We start from the raw sequence: 22,631 nt of genomic DNA, 5'->3' as shown, positions 1-22,631 counted from the left end.
TTGAAATGAAGTATATCACTACTGGATGTTATTAATGTAGTGTATCAAATGATTAGTGGTGCTAGAATCAATTAGCTTGGGCCTCCAGTACACAATAAGCACTGTTATCTAATGTTAAAACTGAAAATGTATCACAATGAGCAAGCAATTATGGATTTATGTGTATATATTTTTTATTTGTTTATAAGCTGTACTGAATGTTGCAGTGACTGACTGCTACTATTCTACAGTTAGCACAAATACTTCAAACATATGATCCCGACGTCGGGGTATTCTCTCTGCTACTATTGTAGCATGGTTAGTTGTATAGGTAAGAAGAATTTTTTTTGCATATCAACAGTTACGTAGGCTACCTATATGGCTACAAAGCAGTAAGCACATTATCTTCTGTATAATGCCAATTTTATTATTAAATATTTGAGAAACAGGACATTTATAAATGTTCTATAGTAGTTCGCTTATCTACGGCAAATCCTAATCTTGCCTATTAATTCATTCCGAAAAAATACGAATGAAAACTAATTTAGACCTAACAAAGTTGTTGGAACGAAAGTCAATAAAAGGAAGAACACCAGTCAAATATGCAATTGGATTTTTTTTTTTTTTAATGAAGAAAATGCCTCACTATGTGATACAAACATTTGTAAATCTGATTTACTTTCACTTCACCTTTCGCAATATGGTTATCCGAAACGCTGCTTATAATGTCCAGACATCCGCTTCTACTTTAGTTACGTTAGTATATAATTATCATCATCATTATTAATAACAAAAAAAGGCGGTTTCAGGAAAGTAAATTCCGTGGCAGGCATCGATAATTTTTTCCGTCCACGTAAAAAAAAAAGAACGATTATACAAACGAACGAGCAAAGCTGCTGACTGATCGAAAACAAAACCTCATCCAACTTCTCTCATTACAATCATCGTACTTATATTGGTACCTCATATTTATATTCTGAACAACTAGCAACCGGCTAACAGTAACCCAAGCCGTAAAGCATGGTATGCTATCAATGCTCACTTGTTTAGCTTGGCGCCGGTCGGAATACCTACGAAACTTCGGCGTGTCCTCGAAGTGATTAATGCAGGAATAAACAAAAAATGACCTATATTAATCAATTATTACACCGAAAAGTTAAAATTATTAATACAGTAACGTTATTTATAGCCAACGTGAACAGGCAACACTCCTAAAAAATATGCCACACGATAGGCACATTTTTAAACACCAGCTTTCGACAGCAAAATACGTTCCAACAGATGCGCTGTTGTTTACAAATCGACAAGACAGCTGATTCTACATTAACCTCATACATAGCTTAAAATTTTTCCTTACTGGGTGTCCTCCAATTTTTCAATAATCTTCACATGTGGAACCAAACTTTGGGGACTTGCACACATCAACACACACACACATTTACCAAGCGCCGATCACGTGGACACTATTTAACGTCATGCAACACTAGATGGCAGCACGATGAGCACGCACGAAATTTTGAGTGGCCTGTTTCCCCAAAATTCAAATATGCGGAAGATTGAGAGATGGAAAAACGATTTGTGCCTTAGTTTTGAACGCATAATGTATAAAACGAGAATCTATAATTTAATATATCTAATCTAAGGAAGGGTATTTTATTGTCATAATGCGCCAGATATTTTTCTGATTGTAATCGCATTGCTGAAATGAGCGCTTTGAATACCGTAAACATTCATGCTGTAAGCTGTTGGAATTAGGGCAGTCCTTTGTTCTGCTTAACATTTGCATAATTATTTTTCGTGTAATGTAGAACGCTTCACCAATAATGATAAGTTACACGATATGCAAGCGACTGCTTCGGAAGAACAGCAAATGGTATTCACGCAAAAGCTCAGAACAGTCGGACAGTTAAGAGAAATTAGTTGCAGTTATTGCTATCGGCTTCACTCCGCACTGAGTTGTTTGCTTCTACACTGAATCTACTATTAAACTGTAGACATAATTGCCCGTACTCCCCCATTACAACCACTTCCAACATTGAACACATGGCTTTTTTTTTTTTTTTAACCACTTGTAATAAGTGACAGACTCTTACAAAAGGTTATGTACTAAATGCTTGTATTATAGGCATAGTAGTCCCATGTGTTCGACAGAAGCAGGGGAATGGTGAAAGTTATTAGTTATTTCACGTGGTTAACAGCTCCAGCATGAAACAGACCGTAAGTTTTCAATACAGACACTTATAAATGGATAGTAAATTAAATTCGTTCCTTAATTTTGTCAAATAAATTAAATCTCCGTATACGTTCATTTAGTAAACGTAATCTTTCAAAAATGTTGAAGTACGGTATACGTAATATTACGACGACTTCGGATTTTTCCATTAAGTTTGTTCAGAAATACTGCGGGACGAGTAAAAATGACAGTCACGTAACCACAGCATATCCAGTTGCAAATCCAAAAACAGAAATCCTTGTATATAACTATCGTTTCCGTAGAGTAGAATGGCGTGGCCTGTGCCTTAATAAAATCACCCAGGATGTTGAAATAGTAGCACCTTTACCTTGGCCACAAGCTAGCATTTACACCTTATAACTTTTTTCCATGTTTTATGCCTGACAAACTGTTTAGTTTTTCTTCCATGGATTTACATTCTTTCTCCATAAGCTACTGTACAGTGTGTAACAAAGTCATTTTCATATTTTCCCCTCTACATTTGCAAATCGTACAATTTCCTTCTGTATATGCTAATCATACAAGAGAAAAACATTTCACACCAACAAATAGTATATGATCAAATTTCTCTACTTCTCTCTGTTAGGTTATTATTTGAGATGATGTAGACAGGCTCTCAGAATTTTGAACGTAAGTCTTTCTGAGATGCTTTCGCCCTTCCGGTTATGTAAACCAATGACCAACAACACAACCCTTCTTTGCATCTTACCAACTTCTTCCATTAATTTGGTAAGAATCCCAGACTAACAAACATTATTCAAAAAAGATCAAATGATCATTTTTGTAAGTGACTTTTGTGGGTGATCTACATTTTACCAGGATTTTCTTGAGGATATGCTTTTGATAGGAGTTGACTGATATGGTGCTTCCTCCTCAGATCATTCTAGCCCAATGTTTTCTTTCAGTCATGTTGTGCCACAAAATTGTTTTCTTCCCAGTTCAGTTCAATACTGTCTCATTAGTTACGAAATCTACATATCTAATGTACAACATTCAACTAATCATTAACATTCATCTAACCGTCAATATTTGTCTGACCTTCAACATTCATCTAATCTTCAACATTCTTGTGTAGCACCAGATTAAATTAGATTAATACTTGTTCGATAGATCATGAATACGACGCTTCGTAATGATGTGGAACGTGTCGGGTTAATAAAAGATGTCTGTACAAGATATTACATTACACAAAATATTGCATGACACTAATGTTTAAGTTGTTGTTCCCCCCTTAATTTATATCTAAAATTTCAGCCAATGAGTAGAAACTTCAGTTCTCTTCTTGTATGAACTGCTTATCGTCTATGTTTCGCTTCCATACAAGGCTGCACTCCAGACAAATTCAATACCTTCAGAAGAGACTTTTTAACACTTAAATTTATATTTCATGTCAAAGAATTTCTCTTCTTCAGTACCCTCCCAGGGTGCCATCTTATCGTAGGCACCCTCTGTGACAGGCAGGAGGGTTTGTGCACCCCAATGGCACTGAGGGCTATGCTGGCAGCAGTGTAGCTACTTGTTAGGGCCACCCAAGCTGGGCAGGTCTCAGCGGAGGAGCCTGACAATGAGAGCCCACAACTTAGGAAAGGGAGGACTGTTTTTTTTTCCCCAGGTAGCTTTGCCAGCAATGGTTCGATACAGAGACAGCAACAAGGGGTTTCCCACGCCTCGGACTGGTCAGTGCTGCCAGACCTTATCTACCTTGAACATTGGGCATACTTCATGGACCATCGCTAGGTATGGCGGTGGAGAATTAAGTTTTCTGTAGAATGGGGGCCTAAGCTTCATCACCTGGGCTACAAGGAATATAGACATCTCTACACTAAAAACCTCAAAGTGTGCTATGTGCCAATGGGGTGAATGGCTGTTGAGGCAAAACAGCCTCTACCAGGCAACCTCTGGGGCACTTGCGACCCCCAGTTGTATAAGGTTTGCTGAGGCACACGGGACTCTGCCTGGATCGACATCTGTTTCTGTAGCGATTCATGGTCACTCAATGGAGAGACTTCAACTCAAATCTACTCATAATGAGACGGATGTACTGTCAGGTAGAACACGCGCCCACCCAACAAAGAGATGTCAAATGGTTAGTCTTCTTTCACATTGGCCCTGAAGAGGCCAGTCACCAAGAGTGATGCCTCCACACAAACCCAGACTACAGATTCAAGTATGAGTACATGCACATGTATTTTCAGGAGGAAAGCTACACTTGACCCCAAAACCATTTGCCAGCTGTCAACAACAGACTTGGAACCACAGCAACATACCACAGCTCACCATCAGAGACTCATTAAGCCATCACCTCTACTCACGCAAGCAACTCCTCCCATAAGTAAGGAAGATGTCAAATAAAAAGTCCTTCAAAATCACAGAATGTGTCAGCTAAAACACCTGATCAGTGTGCACTCTCCGTTTCCAATGGTGATTTTACTGACAAGGATATTGATATCCATAAGGAGGACCCGGAGAGCCAGGTACCATCTAAAGTTCCTCCCCACCTCTTGTGTAAATCACTGCCACTGATGAAGAAGGACAAGGAAAACCAGTGCTTATCAATGACCCCCAGGGACTTCTCTACTGCAGTGGAGCTGGAAGGAATTTTTGACTTCCATTAATCAGCCCACTTCCATTGCAAGAGTTTGGGAATCAATAAGCAGATTTCAGGCAAAGGAAGTTCGCTTCCCCTAATAGCCTTGCTGGGAATTAGAGTCTTGGTAGACGTGCCTAAAGATGTGACTAAGGTCTTAGCTGAACATTTTTTTACTGTCATTATGTCATCTGAACAAACTTATGACTTCTGTAGGACTGTGGAGATGAGGTGGCTCAAATTCTTCTCATGTAATGAGGTGGTCTACAATCATCCATTCTACATATTGAAATTGGAATCAGCTCCATCCGCAGCCAGGGACACTGCACCAGGACCGGATCAGATTCATTATGCCATGCTCCATCACCTGTGCCCTGGAGCCGAAGGCAAGCTCCTATCTTGTTTCAATCAGATCTGTCACTTGGAAGGAAGCAATATCAATTCCATTAAGAAAACCAGGCAAGGATCTTGCCAACTCTTAATAGGTACCAGTGTGTACCCATTACCAGCTGTGTGAGTAAGACTATTGAGCACAACTAGGCAACTATAGCTGACCATTAGGAGACTGGATGCTTGGGCCAATAAAACTGGTTTTAGATCTTCACCAAAGAAGGCTTACTTGCATCAGTTTTAACTGAGCTCATCGAAGTTTTAACCAACGAGAACTCATGATGAGGGACACTATTTTAAATTTTAAGGACAATGTGCCCTTTTTGAGTCCACTATTTGATATGAAATTAACCTTGCTTCTGCACCTGAAAGATTTGCGAAAAAGAACATCAAATCACTAAATCTTTTGAGTCACCTTGGTGGAAAGGCGTGGCGAGCTGACAGGCCTCATCTCCCACATTTTCGTAGGGCATTTGTCAGATCACAATTAGATTAAGGCAGTGTTGTTTATGGACTGGAACATACTTTCTGTCTCAAGATGTTAGACATTATCCACCATGAGGGCATTTGGATATCAACTGGAACTTTCCGAATCAGTCCAGTTCAGAGTCTGTGTGCAAAGGTTGGAGAACCACCAGTCTGGATTTGGCGACACTTCTTCAAGCTCAACAGGCTCCGAAAATCTTAGCTTTGCCTCAGTCATTAGCATTTAGGGTGACAGTCCACACCAACTTTGTGGCTGTTGAGGAACTGATCCCATGCAACTGCGCCATGCAGGATAGGTGTTACTAACTGTCTTATAGTTCTGCATATATCAGACCTCTGAATACACAACCAGAGATGGAACAAATTGTCACCTTGGTGTCTTCAGAGGTCCAAAGTAATCTTAAGTTCAATACTACAAAATAATGTGTACTCCAGATTATATTTTAACAAATCTGTTTTATTGTTGCATATACGGATGGCTTCCAGCAATGGAATACACCTGACTATGGGTATAACAAGGGCAAAAGAACAGCCCCAAAAAAATTACAGACCAATATCCCTAACATCGATTTGTTGCAGAATCCCTCAGTTTGAGTACAATAAATTTTGTTGAGACTGAGAAGCTTATTTCCACACATCAGCATGGTTTTAGAAAGCATTGTTCATGCAAAACTCAGCTTGCCCTTTTCTCACATGATATACTGTGAACTATGGATGAAGGGCAACAGGCATAATCCATAGTGCTAGATTTCCGAAAAGCATCTGACACAGTGCCCCACTGCACGCTGGTAAAAAAAGGTATGGGAATATGGAATAGGTTTACAGATATGTGACTTTCTTGAAGGAGACTTCTGAAGTTACAGAACCCAGTATGTTGTCCTTGATGGCAAGTGTTCATCAGAGACAAAGGTATCATCAGGAGTGCCCTTTATTCTTCATACACATAAGTGATTTGCCAGATATGGTGGCAGCAATATGCAATTGTTTGCTGATGATGTTGTGGTGTACAGTAAGGTGTCGAACTTGAGTGACTGTATGAGGATACAAGATGACTTAGACAAAATTTGTAGTTGGTACGTTGAATGGCAGCTAGCTCTAAATGTAGAAAAATGTAAGTTAATGTGGATGAGTAGGAAAAATAAGCCCCTACAATTTGGATGCAACATTAGTAGTATCCTGCTTGACACAGTCACATCATGTAAATATATGAGTGTAACATTGCAAAGCACTATGGAATGAAACAAGTATGTGAGGATTGTGGTGGGAAAGGTGAATGGTCAACTTCGGTTCATTGAGAGAATTCTTGGAAAGTGTGGCTCATCTGTATAGGAGACCATGTATAGGACGCTAGTGTGGCCTGTTCTTGAGTACTTCTCAAGTGTTTGGGACCCGTACTAAGCCAGATTAAAGGAAGACATCGAAGCAGTTCAGAGGCAGGCTGCTAAATTTTTTTCTGGTAAGTTCGAAAAACAAGTAAGTGTTACAGAGATGCTTAAGAAACTCAAATGGGAATCTCTGGGGGGAAGGCGACATTCTTTTCAAGGAACATTATTGAGAAAATTTAGAGAATCAGCATTTGAAACTGACTGCAGAATAATTCTGTTGCCTCCAACACACTGCAGATGAGGACCAAGAAAATCAAATATGAGAAATTAATGCTCGTGTGGAGGCATATAGACAGTTACTTTTCCCTCATTCTATTTGACAGTGAAACAGGACAGGAAATGGCTGGTAGTGGTATGAGTGATATGGGGTACCCTCTGCATGCGCTGTAAGGTGGATTGCGGAGTATTGATGTAGATCTAGATGCAAATTGTTCAGCTGTTTTCTCCGATAGGGTTTCCTAGTATGCCTTCCAGAACACTTTACAAATTACGATGTGGAGTTATATGCCATTATGACAGCACTAAAGTGAATTCAAAGGCATCACAGTACAAAGTTTCTCATCTGCTCGGACTTGCTCAGTGCACTATGAGCAGTCCACTGCATGTATCCAGTAAACCAATTGATTCAAATCATCCATTCATCCGTGATAACAGTATTTTCTACACTGAGGCAAGGAGATGGTATTTTGCTGGGTACCTGGACATGTCGGGATACAGGGGAATGCTACAGCCAACAAAACAGGAAAAGAAGTGAGTAGGGATGGCATTATGCATCGATGTGCCATTCCCTTGCACATCGTCATGTCATTGGCTGACAGAAAATCATGTGTCAGTGGGAAGCCGAATGGTTGGAAGTGGTGAAGAACAAACTGTGGTTGCTCAAATTGACCATGAAGGCAGGGCGGACTTCAGGCCAATGACAGCAATGGAAGAAAGTGCTGCCCACCAGACTGCACATAGGAAATTGCCCACCAACACATGGTTTCCTCCTCTGGCTCCACCAGTCTTTGAAGTTTGTGGTGTGCCACTTTTGGTTCAACACGATTTGGCTTTGTGTTTTCTGTATATTGACATAAGGGCAACCCTCAGCTGGGCTGGATATCTGCCCACCATCCTAACCAAGACTAATGTAACATGGGTTTTGAAATTTTGTGAACTATCAGGCCTCATCCCTTAAATGTAGGGGAGTTGACGTCAGCATCAAATGAATGAGTAGCTTGCCCAATCAGTTTGACATTTTCATTCTTCTATATTCTGCGTCATAGCTTAGTGCATCATGATAGAGGTGTTTTATAACTGATAGGTTGATCTTCATGCTCTATAAATCACTCTGCTCATGGAGACAGCTTCTCCCTCCTCCCTCTCTTCCACTCCCCCCACCCAACTGAACGGCTGGCATGCTGACACTTCATAAGGGTCCTGATGACCATGCTGTTGAGCACCATCCATCAATCAACATCTTCTTCAGTAATGCTTTTCTTGCCATTGCCAGTCTACATTTTATATCCTTTCTACTGCAGCCATCATCAGTTTCTTTACTGCCCAAATACCAAAACTCACCCACTACTTTCAGTGTCAAATTTCCTAATTAGATTCCCCCAGCATCACCCGATTTAATTCAACTATTTTAATCTCCTAACCTTGTTTTATTTTTGTTGATATTCATCTTATTTCAAGCCAGTCTACATTTTATATCCTTTCTACTGCAGCCATCATCAGTTTCTTTACTGCCCAAATACCAAAACTCACCCACTACTTTCAGTGTCAAATTTCCTAATTAGATTCCCCCAGCATCACCCGATTTAATTCAACTATTTTAATCTCCTAACCTTGTTTTATTTTTGTTGATATTCATCTTATTTCAAGCGATATAGAGTCAATTCATTTTTTTAGTACAGTAGATTACATTTATTTATGGTGTATGATGACTACATGCATACTATAATTATGTCCTGATGGTGGTTGAGTAACGACTGATGATGAGATTGTAGAAGGTTTACAGCTGATCAAGTCTCTTTTAGAAAGATAGAGGAAGTGCAAAGGAAGAAAATTGGACTGCTAAAGTGAAGGGTTAACTGTTTAGGAATGTGATTCTTCAAGGTAAAGTGCTTGATTTTTTTGTTTCCACAGGAGCAGTTGCTATATGTAGTAGAACAGTATCCAATGCAGGGTCATCTCTGTCCGTCTGTGGATTCTTCCCAAATGATTATGAAGGCACATTTCACTACACCAGTTTGTGGTTATGTTCCTATGCCTCACATCTTCGACTGTGGCTGTGTGTTCACCAGCAGTGAAGAATGCTTACACTGTTCATTTTTGTGCACACACATTGCTATTGTAATTTTTACTAGAGAAGTATCAGTGACTTGAAATGCATTATCTCTTGTAAATTATGCACACTACACTTTTCCACTAGTGACAGTGCCAAATGGTGTCACTAAACCTATCCAATATATGAGCACAGAAATCCAAACCCTGAATCTTTTGATCTTGACTTACCCACCATGGCATGCGACAGCTGTACGCAGTGACGGCTTGTAAGTATACAATATGGGTGATCACAAATTTCTGAATTCAGTTAAATATGAGAGTGTGGAATTAATAGCATCTGCTGTATAACATTTATGCTTATCATAATATTTATACAATTTGAGCTGCTGTCGAAAATCATAATAATAACATTATTATTATTATTATTATTATTATTATTACATGCATAACTTTTGTGAAAAAAGAAAAAAAACATTTTTTGTGAATTTTGTTATTTTTCACATAATTAAGTACAGTTTATGGCAAGAACAAAATAATGTTTAAGTTTTCACTACTCTCAATTTCGCATTTTGTGTAAATGGGAGTTTTTGGGCTTTTTCATTTTTTCGGACAAATGTAAAAGACCCCTAAAACATGTATTAGTTAACAAATTAACTTCCAGGCTGAAAATCAGACATTCTTACACTGCACCTACATAACAACTTGTGCTTATTATACACTTCTTTGTTAAATGTTTGCTTATAGTCTCACTTATTTCATTTTGTCACTTTCTCAGACAATGGATCTGGTCTACGAGACAGTAGTTACTTTGTGGTTAACTTTTTCTGGTAATTTTCTCTTCTTTTAGCACTTAAAATAGATTCAAAAGAGTTATGTTATGGAAAGCTGATTCCTGTACAGTAAACAACCAACTAAACTCTGAATAGTAATTTCTGTCAAACAGATCATAAAAGTGGGGGAGTTGCCATATATTGTAAAGACAATCTACACATCACAAAACTGGATTTTATCACAGGGCTTAGTGTGGACATGGAATTTGAAATTTCAGAAATAAAGCTGTTGGTAAACAAAGTGCCTCTGATTTGATAGGTCTGTACAGATCTCCTAGTAGTATCGTGGACAATTTCTTACAAAACATGGGAAAAATGATAGAAATTGTATGTAGTAAGTATAAGAACATTGGTATTGTTATAGCTGGTGATTTTAATATAGATTCCTTAAAGTATACTAAAGATTATGAAAAATTAAATGATATTCTATGTAGCTATAATTTGTCAGACAGGGTTAATGGGCCAACCAGACTAACTAAGGACTCCTCTAGCTGTATAGATCACTTTTACACCAACATAGATAACTGCAGAGTTGACATAATAAACCTTCACCTCTCTGATCATCTTTGCCAGACAATGGAAATACTGAATATGTATGATTCACAAAGTACATATGAGACAATTGAAATAAGATGCACAAATGAAAAATGTTTAGAGAAGTTGGGGTCCGCACTATAGTCTGAGACACGGAATGAGACATTGTGCAGAAAATGTTGCAGACCTATGGAATAACTTTTATAACACTTTCTTCACCCATTTCAATGTAACATGTCCAGTTACTTTCAAAAATAAATATACTCAAAACTGCATAAGACTTCCTTCAGAAGTAAAACAGCTGAAGAAGAAAATGTTTATTATTTGGAAAATATATAGTGTGTTCCAGGACACATCAACTAGAGACAACCACCAAACATGTCGAAAAGCCTATAAACAAGCACTGAATGTATACACAAAGGAAACTATACAGCAAAAAATTGCTACCTCAAATAACATAAGCAAATCAGTATGGAACTGTGTAAATGAGAGAATCAGCAGAAAACCAAAGCCTAGTGTCAACAATATCCAACTAACGACTGATAATGTAAATATTTCAGTCCGCTGCTCGTGGTCGTGCGGTAGCGTTCTCGCTTCCCGCGCCCGGGTTCGATTCCCGGCGGGGTCAGGGATTATCTCTGCCTCGTGATGACTGGGTGTTGTGTGCTGTCCTTAGGTTAGTTAGGTTTAAGTAGTTCTAAGTTCTAGGGGACTGATGACCATAGATGTTAAGTCCCATAGTGCTCAGAGCCATTGAAATATTTCAGATCCATATATGATCAGCAATGTTTTTAATACCCACTTTATAAATTCAGGTAACATGTATGTGACCTCTGTCACTGATGACTACAGAACTCCTTACCAGGTACAAAAATCAGTGTTTATGTATGAAACAGGTACAACTGAAGTAGAGGGAATAATAAATAAAATGCAAAACAAATTCTCTACGGGATGGGATGAAATCTCCTCCATTATATTAAAAGGATGCAAACATTCACTCATACCTGTTCTGGTCCACCTCTTCAATGAAAGTTTGAATAAAGGTGTGTTTCCATCTGAATTAAAATATACAATAGTCAAACCATTGCACAAAAAAGGTAGTATTAAAAGTAGACACTGTGTCGAATGCACGCAATAAAGTTAGGAACAAACATGCCACCCTTTCTTTTTCATCTAATTTCATAAGTATCGTATGTACTACATCACATATGGCAGATGATGTTGAATAGCCTTTCCTAACACCATGTTTGGTTTCTCGTAGCACTTTTTCTTTGACAAGAAAGTTTTCTAACCATACTGATAATCTTTTCTAATACTTTGCTTAGGATTGGAATTAAGCTAATGGTAGAAAACTACCGACTCATTTGTATAAATAGTATTTGTGTAAATAGTATTTACATGTAAAAAAAAGCAACATAATTTTTTATCTGTTAGACCTATTTTATATAATTGTTTCCCACAATGTTATAAGGGGAAATGGTCAATATGTAAACTACCCAAAACAAATCCTTGTATTTGTCCATGGGGAATAACTAAATAAATAAAACTCCAAACATAAACTGTCATTTGCGAAAATGATTCAATTGAAGTAGTACCATCCACCAACAATATCATTTGACTAGAATACAAATGAGGCACTGAGAGCCATAAAGACCAAAAGCACACCATCTTCGACACCACATTCAAGTGAATATCAGAGAAACCATTGAGACAGCTTTTCGTGAATGTTCATATATATGTACAATGTGGGCCCACAGTACAGATAAACCTGACCCACCATAAGATCAACAGATGTCAGAAGCATGAATAAATGACAGCCTTACAATTGATGATTAAGTGCTTTATGGTTCTCAGCACACCTCACATGGATTACTGTATGATAAAATCCAAATCTGAATACACTGTATCTCATTCAGAACCCCCAAAATAGGTTTTTCTATCAGTGTAACTATAACATATTCTGATATCCAATCTAATTTTACTATATAGTGAGTGAGTTGGCATATCTGAGGAATGTGCTACTGTCTATATTTATGCCAAGCGAATGGAGATAAAAGTCTGCTGTAGTGTGCTACCACCTGGTAGCATTGGTGTTAACTTGTAGCTGAGTAGTAACGGCTAGCTGTGCATGCCATGAACCGTGCACATCATTTATCAAATCCGTATGTATTTGGCCCTTAAGGCAATTACGTCACGTCAGTTGCACATGTGCAAAAGCTTCTTAAAACATGCACAACTAAAGGTGTGCTTGCCACCCTGATGCCAAGTTTCACCAAGTCTAGAGAAGCAATGTAGCATAGCATGGTAGATTTAGTGCCATCTATTTCAGATTACCATTTTCTGGTAAACATAGTGGATATTCTCTCTGTCTGAACATAAGACTATTATTTCCTGCATTAGCTGTTGCTGGTGGCCAGGTCAATTTTCATCTTCAGTAGTAACTGTTAATGCACACACTTAGCTCATATTGAGATCACAAAAAGTACTGTTGCAGAAATGTTCCTGTTTGTACGAGGATTGACTGAAAAGTAATGCCTTCACCTTCGTAACTCTTCAACACTTGGCAGCATTGGTATGCGGCAGGTACTGGCTTGTTCCATAGCTTCTTCCCTACAGCTCCAGTTGGCACAAAACCTTAGCATTGAACGGTTGTGTTGTTACAGTGTAAAGTATGGAATGCTGTGCAGACGGTCGGTCCATGCGATTTAAGCAATGTGCAGTTATTGAATTCTTGACAGCAGGAAGTGTCACCCCAAAGGAGATTCATCAGAGAATGAAAGCAGTTCATGGTGATTGTGTTGATGTGCGGCGTTGGGCGAGTAAGTTTAACAATGTTGAGGCGGGAACATCCGACCTGCTTGACAAACAAAGAGTTGGACGTCTGTGGCAGCAACCACAGAGTTTCACAAGCAAAATGTTGACAGAGTGATTCAGAATGATCGTCATGTCACTCAGAGAGCACAATCGGCATTTCACAAGAATGTGTGGGTTACAGTATTGGTTTGCTTGGTTATCGGAAGAACTGTGCACAATGGGTACCCCGGATGCTGACTCCTTAAATGAAAGCGCACAGACTTGAAATTTGCCAGGAACTCCCCTCATGTTACGAGAATGAAGGTGACACCTTTCTCCATTCAATTGTGACAGGAGATGAAATGTGAGGACACTATTACGACCCGCAGATGAAATGTCAGTCTACGGAATATCGACACAAAGACTCGCCCCAGAAAAAGAAATTCAATATGCAGCCCTCAGTTGGAAAAATCATGGCCACAGTGTTCTGGGATGCAGATGGTGTTATAATTGTTGATTTCCTTGATTGTGGAACAACAATATTCTCAGAGCATTACATCTCAATGCTGTGAATTCTGAAACGACGGCTAACAAGGGAAAGGAAGAGGGAAATGTTTTCCTGCAGTATGACAATGCCAAATTACACACTTCACATGCCATCACAGCAGAACTTCAGAGACTGAATCTCAGCACCGTATGGCATCCTCCATACAGTCCAGATTTAGCACCATCTGACTTCCATCTGTTCCTAATAATGAAAGACGATCTGCGGGGACATCATTACACTTCTGATGAAGGTGTTGAAAGACCTGTGAAACTGTGGTTATGGAAACAGAATGTCGATTTCTTCCCTGATGGCTTCAGAAAACTTGTTCATCGTTGGTAGAAATGTATCCATTTGGCTGGTGATTATGTGGAAAAGTGAATATTGGTAATTAAAAATCACATTCTAAGGACTATTTCTGTGTTTTATTTATTAAAATATTCCCATCAAAACCCAATTACTGAAGGTGGAGGCATTACTTTTTATTCAACCCTCGTATTAACAACAACATGGTTTAAATTGAAGAAATGTAATGCAAAACCAAACAGTGGAAACTGTTTTACCCCGTATAACAGCTGCACATCATTGAAAGTTGCCACAGTACATTGGCCTGATCGGTGCTATATGATGTTATTCCTGAAAATCCAATGATAGCTAAGAATCTGATTGGTTTCAAAATTTTCAGTGTGATCATCATTACAACGGCAATTCAAGGTTTCATCTCTGAACAGAACAACTACATGGAATGAGATTTGCACTACGTACACCTACCCCGTTCACTGAACAGAATGCTATATGACTTGAAGATTTCACTTACAGAGAATTATTTTTGCATGGGGCATTATTTACTGATCTAGATTCTGACATACAATGCTTGCTTGGTCTTGCTACCTCCTCACCCCCATCACTGTGCTAGAAAACTTGATATTTGTCAAAGCAGGAATAACACCAACAACGAAACATGTAGTATGTGCCTTTTACATTATCTAGGAAAACAAAATATCATAATTATAAGATATTTTGATAATGACTGAAATGAAAAAGAAACTGTGGAAAAAAGTTGACTGGCTGGGTCAGCTGAACCTACCATTACCGAATTTCGGCTTTGTCATGTAACGTAATGATGTATTTTATGTCATATGCCTGCAAATAAAATGAGAACACAACACTGACAATATTTCTTTTGATTCAATATTAGTTGTTGGAATGTAGGTTTGGTTGACATACTGATTTATGGTATATCCCAAGATCCATGTTACATTGAAAGTGACAGTTTGGTTTTGTGTTGGCGAAACGGTATTGAATGGTTCAGTTAATCAGACTGGCCAACTCAGGGAAAACAAAAGTTATGTTTGTGAGGCACAAAGAGTCTTAAATAAAGGAGGGACTCAGAAAATAAAATAAATCCAGACCTGAGACTGCCAAAAGTTTCCAAGACAGAACGAGATCAAAGCTTCAAACACTATCATTTTGAAGTTTATTGCAAAAGCACTCATTAATACAAAGGTTTTACTACAGTATCTACATCAAATGAAAATCAAAATTCAACCACTTGAAGGTCATAATTACTGTCTTCACTGTCAGGTGATAAAATCTGACTGCCAGTTTGTGTCCCATAGACCACACAATTGCAAAGGCCTTTGCTGTCGTTGATGGGTCCTCCTTCCACAATAAACTAATTCAACTCGTTGCTGGAGAATGCCTACTGGCAATAGCGAGAGTTTCTGTGAATACAGACACACCTATGAGTCACAAATCAACAATCAGATTTCATCTGCTAACAATCAGGACAATGTAACTCTCAAAAACTTGAATCTTATATTTTTTGATATGACCTGAGTACTAGAAATATTGTATTAAAGGTGAAAAAAGAAGTTGATGATTATTCTTATATTCACTTTTGTATTAATATTAGTCTCGAACAGATGATCGCCGTAAAGCTACCACTGAACCCTGTTCTGCATACAATGAGAAATACACTGATGGCAAGGAGTTCTTTTTTCTAATCTGATGATCAGCTAATGTAAAATTCAAGAAGTGGAAATTGCAGTTAAGTATTGTGAATGTGTAAGAATTATACTAAACTCTTTTGCAGTAACTTTCAATAGGAACATCAACTTGTTTGTTTTTAAACTTTTTCAATAACACTTTTTTTGTAAGATAGTCCTTCAGGACACCAATATAAGAACAATGAATATCAGGTAGCATGTAACACTGAAGTACCGTACTTCATAAACCTATAAGTCAAACCATACTGGTAAAATATCAACATTAAACAGGGGCAAAACAGTGTAATTAACTGACAGTCGAAATCCTTATCAAAGATATATATAAAGCTGCAGGTAATAGAAAAGCACACTCTAATTTCAAAAAGTGTAATTTTAAAGTCTCCTTGCTTAGCTCCAAGCATTTATTGGCTGGAAAAGCAATTCAGCAAGAAAAAAAAGCAGTAGCTGTTTTCTCTGGCTTTAAGACTGGTTTTTCCCTGCATGAATAATAACATTCTTTTACACAAATTAATATGAAACTAGCAGGAAACTCACTCATCAAATCTGATGCTGACAGACAATATCAAAAAGTAGAACCTCCACAACTATCTGTGTTATGTCTCATGAGTAGGAAGTTAATAACATACTCATCTATACAATTTTTCACAGAAATTTATCATAGTATACTAGTAAATAATTATTAGAAAAAATTTACAGCATTTATATGGCTACTGTGGTTAAAGTGTAACCTGTTATCAGAGTTGTATTATACTTCTATAACATGCAGTGCCTCAAAATTAACTGATGAGATCCATTCAACCAGACTATCTGTAGGATATGATGCTAAGTCAGACATTAGAACTCAATTGCATTTATAAGTAAAGAAGATCCCAAATTCTATCTAGTGTATTATGTTGTAAAGGTAAGAAAAACTCTGACATTGCTAAAATCAGAAGTATGTTTCATGTACATTCTCCATCCATTGTCAGTTAATATTTTGAAAATGATTGCTTCTGTTTATCCATGTGGATGCTGCCCTTCATTCACTGTGTAAACAGTGCTCTCTACTGAAGATACATGATCAGAGGGTTTAGTAATTTTGTCACTAATCTGCAACGCAAATATAAAATATTATTAAGGTTATATGAATTGGGATATGTTGTCCAAGTCTTGTGGAGATGGTTGTCAATAACATGAATTTGTACAGGAGAACCTGCTACATACTTGGATTAAAATTTCCTAAGTTAATCTACTGAGACAGCAGTTCTGTTCTCCAGCATTTATTTTCAGTAGGATTACATAATCAATGATAAAGGTGTGAAATTTACAGTTTTAAAACTAAATTAAAATCCTTTTATGTAACACATTCCTCCTGTTTTCTTTGGGAATCCCAGTTCAAGCTGGCAAGTTGGAAAACTGCTGTGGCCAGGAAAATCATTTTCTCCTGGAAAAATAAGCAAATTCTAAAAGACTCAGATAAACCTGAAAGACTTTGTAGGAATTTCAACTGTTCATTGGCTGAAATAGTTGTTGGTTGGTTGGATGATTATAGGGACCAGACTACTAGGTCATCAGTCCCTTTTCCTTGAACAGACAGGTGTACATCATCGTACATTAGAGATGGCATATCACACAAAACCTGGGCAAAGAAAACTCCACTGTCCACCAAAGGTCTGCGAAGTCTAGATAAGGGACAAAAAAGAAGAAACAGAGACATAAGAAGAAAGGCAGGCGAGGTGCGCCATCTAGGGAGCAGCCAGAAGCCCCCAAAAGCAGAGTGCAATGATGAGACATACCTCCCCCACCCCTCCCAGCACTTACCAGAGGTATCCCACTCAGAAACTGCCTTGGAAAGACGAGCAACACAGACACGGCAAGAGAAGCATGGACAGATGAAAGAGTAACAAGTCAAATAGACCACACAAGAGGGGGCAAGAACAGTAAAAGAGCAGGTAGAATCAGAGCAGGTGTGGACCATTGAGCACACACAGCTGCAGTCTGATCTGGACAGTGGAGGCAACAGTTTTCTGCCAACCCGTCAATGGACTGATAAGGTTAAGTGACCCTCCCTTAAAGTGAGCAGTAAAAGCCCCCTTCACAAATAAATTGTAAAACTAAGTCAGCCACTGAAGCATCATCTCCTAACACCACAGGTAGCCAGTCAGAGAGATTAAGAGTCTATTGCAGGAGGGCTAGATTGGGACAGTTCAACAAAATGTGGACTACAGTCAAATGGGAACCATAATGACGGTGGGGTGGGTCCTTGCGATGGAGATATTGACTATGACTCAGTCAAGTATGGCCGATGCGGAGCCGGCGAAGGACAGTTGAGTCCTTGCAAGAGACCTGCATGGAAGGCCTTCACAGGTTTGTAGTCTCCTTTATCACTCGCAGTTAGTTTGCTGAATTCAGGGTGAACAGTTCCGTGTTCCAGATCCCTAAAACTTGATGGTGTAACACCAATCGGAGGTCTGTTTCCAGAATACTGATCTCAAGAGTCATGTTACTGGTAGCCTGTTTGACCAGGCTATCAGCTAGTTCATTTCCCAGGATCCCAAAATGGCCCGGGCCCAGATGACGGTCACATCCACATTGTTCGAGGGCATACAGGGAATACTGGATAGACATGACCAAGAGATGACAAGGGATAGTCATTTTGAAACATTTTCTTAAATTGTTGCTATTGTTCTGAGCAACAACTATTTGTGGAGCAGTCACAGAAAACTGTGTATCGAGTTATTTTGTTTGTTGTTCAATATCAAATGTTTCTAGTACAATCACTTCCTTGGAGTCTTCACAAATGCCCATGGGTTCCTGGATTACCAGATCTGTTTTCCTTTGACTGGTTACAACTGCAATATGCTTGTCAGTATTTAGTGCACAACTATAATTTCCTCATTCTACCTCAAGCAAAGGTGGAACACATTTTTGGAACACAACCTACAACCAGCTTAGAGACAGAAGTGATGACACTTTCTGCAGGACCTGACCATGAAAAAATGAAATGATTGTATGGCATTGTTGGCCGGGAGGCCCCAAGCGGGGAAGTTCAGCCGCCGTATTGCAAGTCCTTTTCAGTTGACGCCACTTCGGCGACTTGCGAGTCAATGTTGATGAAATGATGATGAAGAACACAAAACACTCAGTCATCATAAGGCAGAGAAAATCCCTGGCCCCTCTAGGAATCGAACCCGGGACCCCGTGCATGGGAAGCGAGAATGCTACCACAAGACCACGAGCTGCGGACACCTGACCATCATTTTGCAGGACAATGGTGAAGCATGTATAGTGCAAGCTGTTACTGATTTGTTTGACTGATGGGGCTGCTAAGTGCTGTACCACCTACGGCACTCCCCTGACTTAAGCCCTTTTGAGTTCAACTCGATTCCTAAACTGAAGGAAACACTTCTTGGCATTCGCTTCAGAACTGCTACAAATTCGTCAGGCATTAGACCATGCCACTCAAACTGTCAACACAACTGGCTTGGGGACCACTGCTCCCTATAGGAACAATGTGGACAAATTTGTTACAGCTCTTGATAGATTTAATTGCAGGTCTTCTGCTGATAAACTTGCGGCTTCTCAGTTGCCAAGGGAAAAATCCAGTATTATTGTGAACGTTGAGAAGAGATTATAGAAACAGTTCTTGAACTCAATCCATTTTTTTCACTACACTAAAACCTGTATGTGATACCATCCAGACTTGCAGGGTTGCTACATGTTCACTGTGGGAATCAGTATGAGCAGTTAATCTGTGAGGCGGAAAACTGTGTGCATACTCGAGCAAAATCTTGAGGTCTCTGTTCTGTAGTTATGTAATATACTGATAGCTATTTTGACACATATCAGCACACGAAGCACTTGGTTTGTATAATAAGCTTGTGAGTGTCATAACCGTTTTTCAAACAATCACAATGGCACCTCTGTTTTGTCGCCAATGCAATGAAACTACAATTCAAACAATGAGCAAATGCGCATCTTTAACAAAGAAAAAAAGAGGCTTTGAAAATAATGAAATAATTACAGGGTTATTACAAATGATTGAAGCGATTTCACAGCTCTACAATAACTTTATTATTTGAGATATTTTCACAATGCTTTGCACACACATACAAAAACTCAAAAAGTTTTTTTAGGCATTCACAAATGTTCGATATGTGCCCATTTAGTGATTTGGCAGACATCAAGCCGATAATCAAGTTCCTCCCACACTCGGCGCATCATGTCCCTATCAATGAGTTCGAAAGTATCGTTGATACGAGCTCGCAGTTCTGGCACGTTTCTTGGTAGTGGAGGTTTAAACACTGAATCTTTCACATAACCCCACAGAAAGAAATCGCATGGGGTTAAGTCGGGAGAGTGTGGAGGCCATGACATGAATTGCTGATCACGATCTCCATCACGATCGATCCATCGGTTTTCCAATCTCCTGTTTAAGAAATGCCTTTTCCGTAAGATTTTCCAAACCGTCGGCTGTGGTACGTTTAGCTCCCTTCTTGCTTTATTCGTCGACTTCCGCAGGCTACGCGTGAAACTTGCCCGCACGCGTTCAACCGTTTCTTCGCTCACTGCAGGCCGACCCGTTGATTTCCCATTACAGAGGCATCCAGAAGCTTTAAACTGCACATACCATCGCCGAATGGAGTTAGTAGTTGGTGGATCTTTGTTGAACTTCGTCCTGAAGTGTCGTTGCACTGTTATGACTGACTGATGTGAGTGCATTTCAAGCATGACATACGCTTTCTCGGCTCCTGTCGCCATTTTGTCTCACTGCGCCCTCGAGCGCTCTGGCGGCAGAAACCTGAAGTGCGGCTTCAGCCGAACAAAACTTTATGAGTTTTTCTACGTATCTGTAGTGTGTCGTGACCATATGTCAATGAATGGAGCTATAGTTAATTTATGAAATCGCTTCAATCATTTGTAATAGCCCTGTATATAACAGTAAGGAAAAGAAATTCTGACATTCATGTAAGGGTGTCAGTACACTTGTCTCATTTGGCACACTTTTTACACCTCTTTCTCATCACTCGCTTCTTCTTCCTGTGGATCCCATCTCTTCTGCACAAAGTATGGTATTTGCCATTACTTGTCCACTTTACTGCAACTGGTGTTTCAATGGTAGATATAAGAAACGTGTACAGTGTGAATGAGGATCAGGGAGGACACAGGGCATTATACTGATTCCCCTAACCAACAAATTTGAGGTCCTGTCTTCCACTGAAATTGAAACTGAGGCAGTGGGACAATAATGGTACCCCTCAGGGAAATGGCAGCAAGGGACAGGAAATGACACAAGGTGCACTTAGTGTGTATGTCTGGTGGCTTCATTCAACATATAGCAGAGGCTATTCCAGCAGCCATTAAGTGAACATGATGCAACCAGCTGCAGACTGTGGTGCACATAGGAACAAATGGTGCCTGTCATCTGGGCTCTAAGGATTATTCTGCAACTAGTAGGGTACAATGAGAAGAGCAGCCTTGTGCACAGAGTTTCAACAAGGCTCACAATTTGTAGCATTGACCCCAGAACTGATTGTGGTTCCTTGGTCTTGAGTTGAGTGTAAGGACTGATTCAGACACTTTGAAGGTTCTGTGACAAGTTAGGCTGTGACATCCTAGACTTGGGCCACAGGGTTGAGATCTGTAGCGCCTGCCAAAATGGTCAGGTGTGCCCTACACATCAAAGACTGCTACTCAGGTAGCTGAGTGTGTGGGGTGCACAAAAGGGCTGCTTAGGTTAGGTGACTCTCCATCCAATCCAGGTAACAACAGCTGTAGGAAACCCAGAAGTAACAGTGTAAGATTGAAAGTAATGTCTCCCACAGCTGAGAGTATCACAATCCTAATAGCTGTCTCCCACAGCTGAGAGTATCACAATCCTAATAGCTAACTTCCAAAGCATTCACAACAAAATGTCAGAGTTTGGAGTGCTCATGAAAAGCAGTGAAGCTCAAGTAATATTAGGCACAGAAAGCTAGTTGAAACAGGGAAACTAAAAGCAGTGAGATTTTTGTGGCAAACTAAAGTGTATATCGAAAGGATAGGTAGATGGGAAGCGGAGGTGGTTTATTTGTTACAGTACATAAGAAACTCAAATCCACTGAGGTAGAAATTGAAGCTGCATGTGACATTGTTTGCACAAAACTCAATATCCAGGGTGGGCATACAATAGTAAATGATCCTTCTATCACCCACCAGACTCATCTTTTGATGTAACCAAAAACCTAATTTCAGTTTGCTTGTACATTCAAGGTCCCAAATCATACTGTAATCATCGGTGGAGATTTTTATCATCCAACAATCAACTGGCAAAATTACAGTTTTGTTAGTGGTGGACATGATAAGACATTCTGTGAAATAATACTGAGTGCCTTCTCTCAAAACTACCCAGAAGAGTTAGTTTGGAAGCCCACTCATGATGGAAATATATTGGATCTAACAGCAACAAATATGCCTGACCTTTTTGAGGCTGTCCACATCGAACCTGGTCAGTGGTCATAATGCGGTTGTGGCAATAATGATTACCAAAATACAAAGGACAACTAAAATGAGCAGAAAGATATATACGTTCAGCAAACTAGATAAAAAAAACAAAACCAGTAGGGTCATAT

The 22,631-nt window shown here is 39.2% G+C and overlaps 1 protein-coding gene and 1 long non-coding RNA gene across 5 annotated transcripts in view; one reads left to right on the top strand and one right to left on the bottom strand.

Moving 5' to 3' along the window:
* Positions 1–1,427, bottom strand: part of LOC126253627 (mucin-5AC-like) — a 142,199-nt gene extending 140,772 nt beyond the window's left edge. For all 4 annotated transcript variants that reach the window (XM_049955104.1, XM_049955106.1, XM_049955105.1 and 1 more), the window contains exon 1: positions 1,337–1,427. The gene's annotated coding sequence lies outside the window, so the exon portion shown is untranslated. The remainder of the gene's footprint in view (positions 1–1,336) is intronic.
* Positions 1,428–2,071: 644 nt separating this feature from the next.
* Positions 2,072–22,631, top strand: part of LOC126253425 (uncharacterized) — a 40,150-nt gene continuing 19,590 nt past the window's right edge. The window contains exon 1 of the long non-coding RNA XR_007545955.1: positions 2,072–2,196. This is a non-coding gene — a long non-coding RNA (uncharacterized LOC126253425). The remainder of the gene's footprint in view (positions 2,197–22,631) is intronic.

Source organism: Schistocerca nitens, chromosome 4 (assembly GCF_023898315.1).
Source record: "Schistocerca nitens isolate TAMUIC-IGC-003100 chromosome 4, iqSchNite1.1, whole genome shotgun sequence".
NCBI lineage: Eukaryota > Metazoa > Arthropoda > Insecta > Orthoptera > Acrididae > Schistocerca > Schistocerca nitens.
Note: the sequence above shows the minus strand (reverse complement) of the source record. Positions and strands in the feature narration are given on the sequence as shown.